Source organism: Parasteatoda tepidariorum, chromosome 4 (assembly GCF_982258835.1).
Source record: "Parasteatoda tepidariorum strain Cologne lab strain chromosome 4, Ptep-v5.0, whole genome shotgun sequence".
NCBI lineage: Eukaryota > Metazoa > Arthropoda > Arachnida > Araneae > Theridiidae > Parasteatoda > Parasteatoda tepidariorum.
This window is the reverse complement of record NC_141758.1, coordinates 102,907,630-102,920,302: the sequence shown is the minus strand read 5'-3', so window position 1 is coordinate 102,920,302 and position 12,673 is coordinate 102,907,630. Positions and strand designations below refer to the sequence as shown.

Below are 12,673 nucleotides of genomic sequence, written 5' to 3'. Positions count from 1 at the left end.
TCCACCTTTTTATTATCTATCTACTCTTTCGTGTAAAAGTGAAATCCCTATAAACGGTATTGAACATTTTTGTTACTGGAGATATATATATATAACTTGAAAAATACATGCACTTGATATTAATTATTATCACATTACTGACATTTATGGTGAACCGAAGAAGGGGGCGTAGCTCAGATGGTAGAGCGCTCGCTTAGCATGCGAGAGGTACCGGGATCGATACCCGGCGCCTCCACCTTTTTATTATCTATCTCCTGTTTCGTGTAAAAGTGAAATCCCTATAAACGGTATTAAACATTTTTGTTACTGGAGATATATATATAACTTGAAAAATACATGCACTTGATATTAATTATTATCACAATACTGACATTTATGGTGATCCGAAGAAGGGGGCGTAGCTCAGATGGTAGAGCGCTCGCTTAGCATGCGAGAGGTACCGGGATCGAAACCCGGCGCCTCCATCTTTTTATTATCTATCTACTCTTTCGTGTAAAAGTGAAATCCCTATTACCGGTATTGAACATTTTTGTTACTGGAGATATAACTTGAAAAATACATGCACTTGATATTAATTATTATCACAATACTGACATTTATGGTGATCAGAAGAAGGGGGCGTAGCTCAGATGGTAGAGCGCTCGCTTAGCATGCGAGAGGTACCAGGATCGATACCCGGCGCCTCCACCTTTTTATTATCTATCTACTCTTTCGTGTAAAAGTGAAATCCCTATTACCGGTATTGAACATTTTTGTTACTGGAGATATAACTTGAAAAATACATGCACTTGATATTAATTATTATAACAATACTGACATTTATGGTGATCCGAAGAAGGGGGCGTAGCTCAGATGGTAGAATGCTCGCTTAGCCTGCTAGAGGTACCGGGATCGATACCCGGCGCCTCCACCTTTTTATTATCTATCTACTCTTTCGTGTAAAAGTGACATCCCTATAAACGGTATTGAACATTTTTGTTACTGGAGATATAACTTGAAAAATACATGCACTTGATATTAATTATTATAACAATACTGACATTTATGGAGATCCGAAGAAGGGGGCGTAGCTCAGATGGTAGAGCGCTCGCTTAGCATGCGAGAGGTACCGGGATCGAAACCCGGTGCCTCCACCTTTTTATTATCTATCTACTCTTTCGTGTAAAAGTGACATCCCTATAAACGGTATTGAACATTTTTGTTACTGGAGATATAACTTGAAAAATACATGCACTTGATATTAATTATTATAACAATACTGACATTTATGGTGATCCGAAGAAGGGGGCGTAGCTCAGATGGTAGAGCGCTCGCTTAGCATGCGAGAGGTACCGGGATCGATTCCCGGTGCCTCCATCTTTTTATTATCTATCTACTCTTTCGTGTAAAAGTGACATCCCTATAAACGGTATTGAACATTTTTGTTACTGGAGATATAACTTGAAAAATACATGCACTTGATATTAATTATTATAACAATACTGACATTTATGGTGATCCGAAGAAGGGGGCGTAGCTCAGATGGTAGAGCGCTCGCTTAGCATGCGAGAGGTACCGGGATCGATACCCGGCGCCTCCATCTTTTTATTATCTATCTACTCTTTCGTGTAAATGTGACATCCCTATAAACGGTATTGAACATTTTTGTTACTGGAGATATAACTTGAAAAATACATGCACTTGATATTAATTATTATCACAATACTGACAATTATGGTGATCCGAAGAAGGGGGCGTAGCTCAGATGGTAGAGCGCTCGCTTAGCATGCGAGAGGTACCGGGATCGATACCCGGCGCCTCCATCTTTTTATTATCTATCTACTCTTTCGTGTAAAAGTGACATCCCTATAAACGGTATTGAACATTTTTGTTACTGGAGATATAACTTGAAAAATACATGCACTTGATATTAATTATTATAACAATACTGACATTTATGGAGATCCGAAGAAGGGGGCGTAGCTCAGATGGTAGAGCGCTCGCTTAGCATGTGAGAGGTACCGGGATCGAAACCCGGCGCCTCCACCTTTTTATTATCTATCTACTCTTTCGTGTAAAAGTGACATCCCTATAAACGGTATTGAACATTTTTGTTACTGGAGATATAACTTGAAAAATACATGCACTTGATATTAATTATTATAACAATACTGACATTTATGGTGATCCGAAGAAGGGGGCGTAGCTCAGATGGTAGAGCGCTCGCTTAGCATGCGAGAAGTACCGGGATCGATACCCGGCGCCTCTACCTTTTTATTATCTATCTACTCTTTCGTGTAAAAGTGACATCCCTATAAACGGTATTGAACATTTTTGTTACTGGAGATATAACTTGAAAAATACATGCACTTGATATTAATTATTATAACAATACTGACATTTATGGAGATCCGAAGAAGGGGGCGTAGCTCAGATGGTAGAGTGCTCGCTTAGCATGCGAGAGGTACCGGGATCGAAACCCGGCGCCTCCACCTTTTTATTATCTATCTACTCTTTCGTGTAAAAGTGACATCCCTATAAACGGTATTGAACATTTTTGTTACTGGAGATATAACTTGAAAAATACATGCACTTGATATTAATTATTATAACAATACTGACATTTATGGTGATCCGAAGAAGGGGGCGTAGCTCAGATGGTAGAGCGCTCGCTTAGCATGCGAGAGGTACCGGGATCGATACCCGGCGCCTCCATCTTTTTATTATCTATCTACTCTTTCGTGTAAAAGTGACATCCCTATAAACGGTATTGAACATTTTTGTTACTGGAGATATAACTTGAAAAATACATGCACTTGATATTAATTATTATAACAATACTGACATTTATGGTGATCCGAAGAAGGGGGCGTAGCTCAGATGGTAGAGCGCTCGCCTAGCATGCGAGAGGTACCGGGATCGATACCCGGCGCCTCCATCTTTTTATTATCTATCTATTCTTTCGTGTAAAAGTGACATCCCTGTAAACGGTATTGAACATTTTTGTTACTGGAGATATAACTTGAAAAATACATGCACTTGATATTAATTATTATCACAATACTGACAATTATGGTGATCCGAAGAAGGGGGCGTAGCTCAGATGGTAGAGCGCTCGCTTAGCATGCGAGAGGTCCCGGGATCGATACCCGGCGCCTCCATCTTTTTATTATCTATCTACTCTTTCGTGTAAAAGTGACATCCCTATAAACGGTATTGAACATTTTTGTTACTGGAGATATAACTTGAAAAATACATGCTCTTGATATTAATTATTATAACAATACTGACATTTATGGAGATCCGAAGAAGGGGGCGTAGCTCAGATGGTAGAGCGCTCGCTTAGCATGTGAGAGTTACCGGGATCGAAACCCGGCGCCTCCACCTTTTTATTATCTATCTACTCTTTCGTGTAAAAGTGACATCCCTATAAACGGTATTGAACATTTTTGTTACTGGAGATATAACTTGAAAAATACATGCACTTGATATTAATTATTATAACAATACTGACATTTATGGTGATCCGAAGAAGGGGGCGTAGCTCAGATGGTAGAGCGCTCGCTTAGCATGCGAGAGGTACCGGGATCGATACCCGGCGCCTCCATCTTTTTATTATCTATCTACTCTTTCGTGTAAAAGTGACATTCCTATAAACGGTATTGAACATTTTTGTTACTGGAGATATAACTTGAAAAATACATGCACTTGATATTAATTATTATAACAATACTGACATTTATGGTGATCCGAAGAAGGGGGCGTAGCTCAGATGGTAGAGCGCTCGCTTAGCATGCGAGAGGTACCGGGATCGATTCCCGGTGCCTCCACCTTTTTATTATCTATCTACTCTTTCGTGTAAAAGTGACATCCCTATAAACGGTATTGAACATTTTTGTTACTGGAGATATAACTTGAAAAATACATGCACTTGATATTAATTATTATAACAATACTGACAATTATGGTGATCCGAAGAAGGGGGCGTAGCTCAGATGGTAGAGCGCTCGCTTAGCATGCGAGAGGTACCGGGATCGATACCCGGCGCCTCCATCTTTTTATTATCTATCTACTCTTTCGTGTAAAAGTGACATCCCTATAAACGGTATTGAACATTTTTGTTACTGGAGATATAACTTGAAAAATACATGCACTTGATATTAATTATTATAACAATACTGACATTTATGGTGATCCGAAGAAGGGGGCGTAGCTCAGATGGTAGAGCGCTCGCTTAGCATGCGAGAGGTACCGGGATCGATACCCGGCGCCTCCACCTTTTTATTATCTATCTACTCTTTCGTGTAAAAGTGACATCCCTATAAACGTTATTGAACATTTTTGTTACTGGAGATATAACTTGAAAAATACATGCACTTGATATTAATTATTATAACAATACTGACATTTATGGTGATTCGAAGAAGGGGGCGTAGCTCAGATGGTAGAGCGCTCGCTTAGCATGCGAGAGGTACCGGGATCGATACCCGGCGCCTCTACCATTTTATTATCTATCTACTCTTTCGTGTAAAAGTGACATCCCTATAAACGGTATTGAACATTTTTGTTACTGGAGATATAACTTGAAAAATACATGCACTTGATATTAATTATTATAACAATACTGACAATTATGGTGATCCGAAGAAGGGGGCGTAGCTCAGATGGTAGAGCGCTCTCTTAGCATGCGAGAGGTACCGGGATCGATACCCGTTGCCTCCATCTTTTTATTATCTATCTACTCTTTCGTGTAAAAGTGACATCCCTATAAACGGTATTGAACATTTTTGTTACTGGAGATATAACTTGAAAAATACATGCACTTGATATTAATTATTATAACAATACTGACATTTATGGTGATCCGAAGAAGGGGGCGTAGCTCAGATGGTAGAGCGCTCGCTTAGCATGCGTGAGGTACCGGCATCGATACCCGGCGCCTCCATCTTTTTATTATCAATCTACTCTTTCGTGTAAAAGTGACATCCCTATAAACGGTATTGAACATTTTTGTTACTGGAGATACAACTTGAAAAATACATGCACTTGATATTAATTATTATAACAATACTGACATTTATGGTGATCCGAAGAAGGGGGCGTAGCTCAGATGGTAGAGCGCTCGCTTAGCATGCGAGAGGTACCGGGATCGATACCCGGCGCCTCCACCTTTTTATTATCTATCTACTCTTTCGTGTAAAAGTGACATCCCTATAAACGGTATTGAACATTTTTGTTACTGGAGATATAACTTGAAAAATACATGCACTTGATATTAATTATTATAACAATACTGACATTTATGGTGATCCGAAGAAGGGGGCTTAGCTCAGATGGTAGAGCGCTCGCTTAGCATGCGAGAGGTACCGGGATCGATACCCGGCGCCTCCATCTTTTTATTATCTATCTACTCTTTCGTGTAAAAGTGACATCCCTATAAACGGTATTGAACATTTTTGTTACTGGAGATATAACTTGAAAAATACATGTACTTGATATTAATTATTATAACAATACTGACATTTATGGTCATCCGAAGAAGGGGGCGTAGCTCAGATGGTAGAGCGCTCGCTTAGCATGCGAGAGATACCGGGATCGATATCCGGCGCCTCCATCTTTTTATTATCTATCTACTCTTTCGTGTAAAAGTGACATCCCTATAAACGGTATTGAACATTTTTGTTACTGGAGGTATAACTTGAAAAATACATGCACTTGATATTAATTATTATAACAATACTGACAATTATGGTGATCCGAAGAAGGGGGCGTAGCTCAGATGGTAGAGCGCTCGCTTAGCATGCGAGAGGTACCGGGATCGATACCCGGCGCCTCCACCTTTTTATTATCTATCTACTCTTTCGTGTAAAAGTGACATCCATATAAACGGTATTGAACATTTTTGTTACTGGAGATATAACTTGAAAAATACATGCACTTGATATTAATTATTATAACAATACTGACAATTATGGTGATCCGAAGAAGGGGGCGTAGCTCAGATGGTAGAGCGCTCGCTTAGCATGCGAGAGGTACCGGGATCGATACCCGGCGCCTCCATCTTTTTATTATCTATCTACTCTTTCGTGTAAAAGTGACATCCCTATAAACGGTATTGAACATTTTTGTTACTGGAGATATAACTTGAAAAATACATGCACTTGATATTAATTATTATAACAATACTGACATTTATGGTGATCCGAAGAAGGGGGCGTAGCTCAGATGGTAGAGCGCTCGCTTAGCATGCGAGAGGTACCGGGATCGATACCCGGCGCCTCCACCTTTTTATTATCTATCTACTCTTTCGTGTAAAAGTGACATCCCTATAAACGGTATTGAACATTTTTGTTACTGGAGATATAACTTGAAAAATACATGCACTTGATATTAATTATTATAACAATACTGACATTTATGGTGATCCGAAGAAGGGGGCTTAGCTCAGATGGTAGAGCGCTCGCTTAGCATGCGAGAGGTACCGGGATCGATACCCGGCGCCTCCATCTTTTTATTATCTATCTACTCTTTCGTGTAAAAGTGACATCCCTATAAACGGTATTGAACATTTTTGTTACTGGAGATATAACTTGAAAAATACATGTACTTGATATTAATTATTATAACAATACTGACATTTATGGTCATCCGAAGAAGGGGGCGTAGCTCAGATGGTAGAGCGCTCGCTTAGCATGCGAGAGGTACCGGGATCGATACCCGGCGCCTCCACCTTTTTATTATCTATCTACTCTTTCGTGTAAAAGTGACATCCATATAAACGGTATTGAACATTTTTGTTACTGGAGATATAACTTGAAAAATACATGCACTTGATATTAATTATTATAACAATACTGACAATTATGGTGATCCGAAGAAGGGGGCGTAGCTCAGATGGTAGAGCGCTCGCTTAGCATGCGAGAGGTACCGGGATCGATACCCGGCGCTTCCATCTTTTTATTATCTATCTACTCTTTCGTGTAAAAGTGACATCCCTATAAACGGTATTGAACATTTTTGTTACTGGAGATATAACTTGAAAAATACTTGCACTTGATATTAAATATTATAACAATACTGACATTTATGGTGATCCGAAGAAGGGGGCGTAGCTCAGATGGTAGAGCGCTCGCTTAGCATGCGAGAGGTACCGGGATCGATACCCGGCGCCTCCATCTTTTTATTATCTATCTACTCTTTCGTGTAAAAGTGACATCCCTATAAACGGTATTGAACATTTTTGTTACTGGAGATATAACTTGAAAAATACTTGCACTTGATATTAAATATTATAACAATACTGACATTTATGGTGATCCGAAGAAGGGGGCGTAGCTCAGATGGTAGAGCGCTCGCTTAGCATGCGAGAGGTACCGGGATCGATACCCGGCGCCTCCATCTTTTTATTATCTATCTACTCTTTCGTGTAAAAGTGATATCCCTATAAACGGTATTGAACATTTTTGTTACTGGAGATATAACTTAAAAAATACTTGCACTTGATATTAATTATTATAACAATACTGACATTTATGGTGATCCGAATAAGGGGGCGTAGCTCAGATGGTAGAGCGCTCGCTTAGCATGCGAGAGGTACCGGGATCGATACCCGGCGCCTCCATCTTTTTATTATCTATCTACTCTTTCGTGTAAAAGTGACATCCCTATAAACGGTATTGAACATTTTTGTTACTGGAGATATAACTTGAAAAATACATGCACTTGATATTAATTATTACAACAATACTGACATTTATAGTGATCCGAAGAAGGGGGCAAAGCTCAGATGGTAGAGCGCTCGCTTAGCATGCGAGAGGTACCGGGATCGATACCCGGCGCCTCCTTCTTTTTATTATCTATCTACTCTTTCGTGTAAAAGTGAAATCCCTATTACCGGTATTGAACATTTTTGTTACTGGAGATATAACTTGAAAAATACATGCACTTGATATTAATTATTATAACAATACTGACAATTATGGTGATCCGCAGAAGGGGGCGTAGCTCAGATGGTAGAGCGCTCGCTTAGCATGCGAGAGGTACCGGGATCGATACCCGGTGCCTCCATCTTTTTATTATCTATCTACTCTTTCGTGTAAAAGTGACATCCCTATAAACGGTATTGAACATTTTTGTTACTGGAGATATAACTTGAAAAATACATGTACTTGATATTAATTATTATAACAATACTGACATTTATGGTGATCCGAAGAAGGGGGCGTAGCTCAGATGGTAGAGCGCTCGCTTAGCATGCGAGAGGTACCGGGATCGATACCCGGCGCCTCCATCTTTTTATTATGTATCTACTCTTTCGTGTAAAAGTGACATCCCTATAAACGGTATTGAACATTTTTGTTACTGGAGATATAACTTGAAAAATACATGCACTTGATATTAATTATTATAACAATACTGACAATTATGGTGATCCGAAGAAGGGGGCGTAGCTCAGATGGTAGAGCGCTCGCTTAGCATGCGAGAGATACCGGGATCGATACCCGGCGCCTCCATCTTTTTATTATCTATCTACTCTTTCGTGTAAAAGTGACATCCCTATAAACGGTATTGAACATTTTTGTTACTGGAGATATAACTTGAAAAATACATGCACTTGATATTAATTATTACAACAATACTGACATTTATAGTGATCCGAAGAAGGGGGCAAAGCTCAGATGGTAGAGCGCTCGCTTAGCATGCGAGAGGTACCGGGATCGATACCCGGCGCCTCCTTCTTTTTATTATCTATCTACTCTTTCGTGTAAAAGTGAAATCCCTATTACCGGTATTGAACATTTTTGTTACTGGAGATATAACTTGAAAAATACATGCACTTGATATTAATTATTATAACAATACTGACAATTATGGTGATCCGAAGAAGGGGGCGTAGCTCAGATGGTAGAGCGCTCGCTTAGCATGCGAGAGGTACCGGGATCGATACCCGGCGCCTCCATCTTTTTATTATGTATCTACTCTTTCGTGTAAAAGTGACATCCCTATAAACGGTATTGAACATTTTTGTTACTGGAGATATAACTTGAAAAATACATGCACTTGATATTAATTATTATAACAATACTGACAATTATGGTGATCCGAAGAAGGGGGCGTAGCTCAGATGGTAGAGCGCTCGCTTAGCATGCGAGAGATACCGGGATCGATACCCGGCGCCTCCATCTTTTTATTATCTATCTACTCTTTCGTGTAAAAGTGACATCCCTATAAACGGTATTGAACATTTTTGTTACTGGAGATATAACTTGAAAAATACATGCACTTGATATTAATTATTACAACAATACTGACATTTATAGTGATCCGAAGAAGGGGGCGTAGCTCAGATGGTAGAGCGCTCGCTTAGCATGCGAGAGATACCGGGATCGATACCCGGCGCCTCCATCTTTTTATTATCTATCTACTCTTTCGTGTAAAAGTGACATCCCTATAAACGGTATTGAACATTTTTGTTACTGGAGATATAACTTGAAAAATACATGCACTTGATATTAATTATTGTCACAATACTGACAATTATGGTGATCCGAAGAAGGGGGCGTAGCTCAGATGGTAGAGCGCTCGCTTAGCATGCGAGAGGTACCGGGATCGATACCCGGCGCCTACACCTTTTTATTATCTATCTACTCTTTCGTGTAAAAGTGAAATCCCTATTACCGGTATTGAACATTTTTGTTACTGGAGATATAACTTGAAAAATACATGCACTTGATATTAATTATTATCACAATACTGACATTTATGGTGATCCGAAGAAGGGGGCGTAGCTCAGATGGTAGAGTGCTCGCTTAGCCTGCTAGAGGTACCGGGATCGATACCCGGCGCCTCCACCGTTTTATTATCTATCTACTCTTTCGTGTAAAAGTGAAATCCCTATAAACGGTATTGAACATTTTTGTTACTGGAGATATATATATAACTTGAAAAATACATGCACTTGATATTAATTATTATCACAATACTGACATTTATGGTGATGCGAAGAAGGGGGCGTAGCTCAGATGGTAGAGCGCTCGCTTAGCATGCGAGAGGTACCGGGATCGATTCCCGGCGCCTCCATCTTTTTATTATCTATCTACTCTTTCGTGTAAAAGTGACATCCCTATAAACGGTATTGAACATTTTTGTTACTGGAGATATAACTTGAAAAATACATGCACTTGATATTAATTATTATACCAATACTGACATTTATGGTGATCCGAAGAAGGGGGCGTAGCTCAGATGGTAGAGCGCTCGCTTAGCATGCGAGAGGTACCGGGATCGATACCCGGCGCCTCCATCTTTTTATTATCTATCTACTCTTTCGTGTAAAAGTGACATCCCTATAAACGGTATTGAACATTTTTGTTACTGGAGATATAACTTGAAAAATACATGCACTTGATATTAATTATTATCACAATACTGACAATTATGGTGATCCGAAGAAGGGGGCGTAGCTCAGATGGTAGAGCGCTCGCTTAGCATGCGAGAGGTACCGGGATCGATACCCCGGGGCCTCCATCTTTTTATTATCTATCTACTCTTTCGTGTAAAAGTGACATCCCTATAAACGGTATTGAACATTTTTGTTACTGGAGATATAACTTGAAAAATACATGCACTTGATATTAATTATTATAACAATACTGACATTTATGGAGATCCGAAGAAGGGGGCGTAGATCAGATGGTAGAGTGCTCGCTTAGCATGCGAGAGGTACCGGGATCGATACCCGGCGCCTCCATCTTTTTATTATCTATCTACTCTTTCGTGTAAAAGTGACATCCCTATAAACGGTATTGAACATTTTTGTTACTGGAGATATAACTTGAAAAATACATGCACTTGATATTAATTATTATAACAATACTGACATTTATGGTGATCCGAAGAAGGGGGCGTAGCTCAGATGGTAGAGCGCTCACTTAGCATGTGAGAGGTACCGGGATCGAAACCCGGCGCCTCCACCTTTTTATTATCTATCTACTCTTTCGTGTAAAAGTGACATCCCTATAAACGGTATTGAACATTTTTGTTACTGGAGATATAACTTGAAAAATTCATGCACTTGATATTAATTATTATCACAATACTGACAATTATGGTGATCCGAAGAAGGGGGCGTAGCTCAGATGGTAGAGCGCTCGCTTAGCATGCGAGAGGTACCGGGATCGATACCCGGCGCCTCCATCTTTTTATTATCTATCTACTCTTTCGTGTAAAAGTGACATCCCTATAAACGGTAGCGAACATTTTTGTTACTGGAGATATAACTTGAAAAATACATGCACTTGATATTAATTATTATAACAATACTGACATTTATGGAGATCCGAAGAAGGGGGCGTAGCTCAGATGGTAGAGCGCTCGCTTAGCATGTGAGAGGTGCCGGGATCGAAACCCGGCGCCTTCACCTTTTTATTATCTATCTACTCTTTCGTGTAAAAGTGACATCCCTATAAACGGTATTGAACATTTTTGTTACTGGAGATATAACTTGAAAAATACATGCACTTGATATTAATTATTATAACAATACTGACATTTATGGTGATCCGAAGAAGGGGGCGTAGCTCAGATGGTAGAGTGCTCGCTTTGCATGCGAGAGGTACCGGGATCGATACCCGGCGCCTCCATCTTTTTATTATCTATCTACTCTTTCGTGTAAAAGTGACATCCCTATAAACGGTATTGAACATTTTTGTTACTGGAGATATAACTTGAAAAATACATGCACTTGATATTAATTATTATAACAATACTGACATTTATGGTGATCCGAAGAAGGGGGCGTAGCTCAGATGGTAGAGCGCTCGCTTAGCATGCGAGAGGTACCGGGATCGATACCCGGCGCCTCCATCTTTTTATTATCTATCTACTCTTTCGTGTAAAAGTGACATCCCTATAAACGGTATTGAACATTTTTGTTACTGGAGATATAACTTGAAAAATACATGCACTTGATATTAATTATTATAACAATACTGACATTTATGGTGGTCCGAAGAAGGGGGCGTAGCTCAGATGGTAGAGCGCTCGCTTAGCATGCGAGAGGTACCGGGATCGATACCCGGCGCCTCCATCTTTTTATTATCTATCTACTCTTTCGTGTAAAAGTGACATCCCTATAAACGGTATTGAACATTTTTGTTACTGGAGATATAACTTGAAAAATACATGCACTTGATATTAATTATTATAACAATACTGACATTTATGGTGATCCGAAGACGGGGGCGTAGCTCAGATGGTAGAGCGTTCGCTTAGCATGCGAGAGGTACCGGGATCGATACCCGGCGCCTCCATCTTTTTATTATCTATCTACTCTTTCGTGTAAAAGTGACATCCCTATAAACGGTATTGAACATTTTTGTTTCTGGAGATATAACTTGAAAAATACATGCACTTGATATTAATTATTATAACAATACTGACATTTATGGTGATCCGAAGAAGGGGGCGTAGCTCAGATGGTAGAGCGCTCGCTTAGCATGCGAGAGGTACCGGGATCGATACCCGGCGCCTCCACCTTTTTATTATCTATCTACTCTTTCGTGTAAAAGTGAAATCCCTATTACCGGTATTGAACATTTTTGTTACTGGAGATATAACTTGAAAAATACATGCACTTGATATTAATTATTATCACAATACTGACATTTATGGTGATCCGAAGAAGGGGGCGTAG

General features: G+C 39.7%; 28 non-coding genes across 28 annotated transcripts; all 28 read left to right on the top strand.

The window, feature by feature from the left end:
* The first annotated feature begins 162 nt into the window (after positions 1 to 162).
* TRNAA-AGC (transfer RNA alanine (anticodon AGC)) lies at positions 163 to 235 on the top strand. The gene has a single exon. It is a non-coding gene; the product is annotated as a tRNA-Ala (tRNA).
* A 156-nt stretch (positions 236 to 391) lies between these two features.
* Positions 392 to 464, top strand: TRNAA-AGC (transfer RNA alanine (anticodon AGC)). Its single transcript has one exon. It is a non-coding gene; the product is annotated as a tRNA-Ala (tRNA).
* Positions 465 to 1,283: 819 nt separating this feature from the next.
* On the top strand, positions 1,284 to 1,356 carry TRNAA-AGC (transfer RNA alanine (anticodon AGC)). The gene has a single exon. It is a non-coding gene; the product is annotated as a tRNA-Ala (tRNA).
* Positions 1,357 to 1,506: 150 nt separating this feature from the next.
* Positions 1,507 to 1,579, top strand: TRNAA-AGC (transfer RNA alanine (anticodon AGC)). Its single transcript has one exon. It is a non-coding gene; the product is annotated as a tRNA-Ala (tRNA).
* A 150-nt stretch (positions 1,580 to 1,729) lies between these two features.
* Positions 1,730 to 1,802, top strand: TRNAA-AGC (transfer RNA alanine (anticodon AGC)). The gene has a single exon. It is a non-coding gene; the product is annotated as a tRNA-Ala (tRNA).
* An 819-nt stretch (positions 1,803 to 2,621) lies between these two features.
* TRNAA-AGC (transfer RNA alanine (anticodon AGC)) lies at positions 2,622 to 2,694 on the top strand. Its single transcript has one exon. It is a non-coding gene; the product is annotated as a tRNA-Ala (tRNA).
* A 150-nt stretch (positions 2,695 to 2,844) lies between these two features.
* TRNAA-AGC (transfer RNA alanine (anticodon AGC)) lies at positions 2,845 to 2,917 on the top strand. The gene has a single exon. It is a non-coding gene; the product is annotated as a tRNA-Ala (tRNA).
* Positions 2,918 to 3,067: 150 nt separating this feature from the next.
* On the top strand, positions 3,068 to 3,140 carry TRNAA-AGC (transfer RNA alanine (anticodon AGC)). The gene has a single exon. It is a non-coding gene; the product is annotated as a tRNA-Ala (tRNA).
* Positions 3,141 to 3,513: 373 nt separating this feature from the next.
* On the top strand, positions 3,514 to 3,586 carry TRNAA-AGC (transfer RNA alanine (anticodon AGC)). The gene has a single exon. It is a non-coding gene; the product is annotated as a tRNA-Ala (tRNA).
* A 150-nt stretch (positions 3,587 to 3,736) lies between these two features.
* Positions 3,737 to 3,809, top strand: TRNAA-AGC (transfer RNA alanine (anticodon AGC)). The gene has a single exon. It is a non-coding gene; the product is annotated as a tRNA-Ala (tRNA).
* A 150-nt stretch (positions 3,810 to 3,959) lies between these two features.
* On the top strand, positions 3,960 to 4,032 carry TRNAA-AGC (transfer RNA alanine (anticodon AGC)). The gene has a single exon. It is a non-coding gene; the product is annotated as a tRNA-Ala (tRNA).
* A 150-nt stretch (positions 4,033 to 4,182) lies between these two features.
* On the top strand, positions 4,183 to 4,255 carry TRNAA-AGC (transfer RNA alanine (anticodon AGC)). The gene has a single exon. It is a non-coding gene; the product is annotated as a tRNA-Ala (tRNA).
* Positions 4,256 to 5,074: 819 nt separating this feature from the next.
* On the top strand, positions 5,075 to 5,147 carry TRNAA-AGC (transfer RNA alanine (anticodon AGC)). The gene has a single exon. It is a non-coding gene; the product is annotated as a tRNA-Ala (tRNA).
* Positions 5,148 to 5,743: 596 nt separating this feature from the next.
* Positions 5,744 to 5,816, top strand: TRNAA-AGC (transfer RNA alanine (anticodon AGC)). Its single transcript has one exon. It is a non-coding gene; the product is annotated as a tRNA-Ala (tRNA).
* A 150-nt stretch (positions 5,817 to 5,966) lies between these two features.
* On the top strand, positions 5,967 to 6,039 carry TRNAA-AGC (transfer RNA alanine (anticodon AGC)). The gene has a single exon. It is a non-coding gene; the product is annotated as a tRNA-Ala (tRNA).
* A 150-nt stretch (positions 6,040 to 6,189) lies between these two features.
* TRNAA-AGC (transfer RNA alanine (anticodon AGC)) lies at positions 6,190 to 6,262 on the top strand. The gene has a single exon. It is a non-coding gene; the product is annotated as a tRNA-Ala (tRNA).
* Positions 6,263 to 6,635: 373 nt separating this feature from the next.
* TRNAA-AGC (transfer RNA alanine (anticodon AGC)) lies at positions 6,636 to 6,708 on the top strand. The gene has a single exon. It is a non-coding gene; the product is annotated as a tRNA-Ala (tRNA).
* A 373-nt stretch (positions 6,709 to 7,081) lies between these two features.
* On the top strand, positions 7,082 to 7,154 carry TRNAA-AGC (transfer RNA alanine (anticodon AGC)). Its single transcript has one exon. It is a non-coding gene; the product is annotated as a tRNA-Ala (tRNA).
* Positions 7,155 to 7,304: 150 nt separating this feature from the next.
* Positions 7,305 to 7,377, top strand: TRNAA-AGC (transfer RNA alanine (anticodon AGC)). Its single transcript has one exon. It is a non-coding gene; the product is annotated as a tRNA-Ala (tRNA).
* Positions 7,378 to 7,527: 150 nt separating this feature from the next.
* On the top strand, positions 7,528 to 7,600 carry TRNAA-AGC (transfer RNA alanine (anticodon AGC)). The gene has a single exon. It is a non-coding gene; the product is annotated as a tRNA-Ala (tRNA).
* Positions 7,601 to 8,196: 596 nt separating this feature from the next.
* TRNAA-AGC (transfer RNA alanine (anticodon AGC)) lies at positions 8,197 to 8,269 on the top strand. The gene has a single exon. It is a non-coding gene; the product is annotated as a tRNA-Ala (tRNA).
* A 596-nt stretch (positions 8,270 to 8,865) lies between these two features.
* On the top strand, positions 8,866 to 8,938 carry TRNAA-AGC (transfer RNA alanine (anticodon AGC)). The gene has a single exon. It is a non-coding gene; the product is annotated as a tRNA-Ala (tRNA).
* Positions 8,939 to 9,986: 1,048 nt separating this feature from the next.
* Positions 9,987 to 10,059, top strand: TRNAA-AGC (transfer RNA alanine (anticodon AGC)). The gene has a single exon. It is a non-coding gene; the product is annotated as a tRNA-Ala (tRNA).
* Positions 10,060 to 10,209: 150 nt separating this feature from the next.
* On the top strand, positions 10,210 to 10,282 carry TRNAA-AGC (transfer RNA alanine (anticodon AGC)). The gene has a single exon. It is a non-coding gene; the product is annotated as a tRNA-Ala (tRNA).
* An 820-nt stretch (positions 10,283 to 11,102) lies between these two features.
* On the top strand, positions 11,103 to 11,175 carry TRNAA-AGC (transfer RNA alanine (anticodon AGC)). The gene has a single exon. It is a non-coding gene; the product is annotated as a tRNA-Ala (tRNA).
* Positions 11,176 to 11,771: 596 nt separating this feature from the next.
* TRNAA-AGC (transfer RNA alanine (anticodon AGC)) lies at positions 11,772 to 11,844 on the top strand. Its single transcript has one exon. It is a non-coding gene; the product is annotated as a tRNA-Ala (tRNA).
* Positions 11,845 to 11,994: 150 nt separating this feature from the next.
* Positions 11,995 to 12,067, top strand: TRNAA-AGC (transfer RNA alanine (anticodon AGC)). Its single transcript has one exon. It is a non-coding gene; the product is annotated as a tRNA-Ala (tRNA).
* Positions 12,068 to 12,440: 373 nt separating this feature from the next.
* TRNAA-AGC (transfer RNA alanine (anticodon AGC)) lies at positions 12,441 to 12,513 on the top strand. Its single transcript has one exon. It is a non-coding gene; the product is annotated as a tRNA-Ala (tRNA).
* Positions 12,514 to 12,673: the final 160 nt, after the last annotated feature.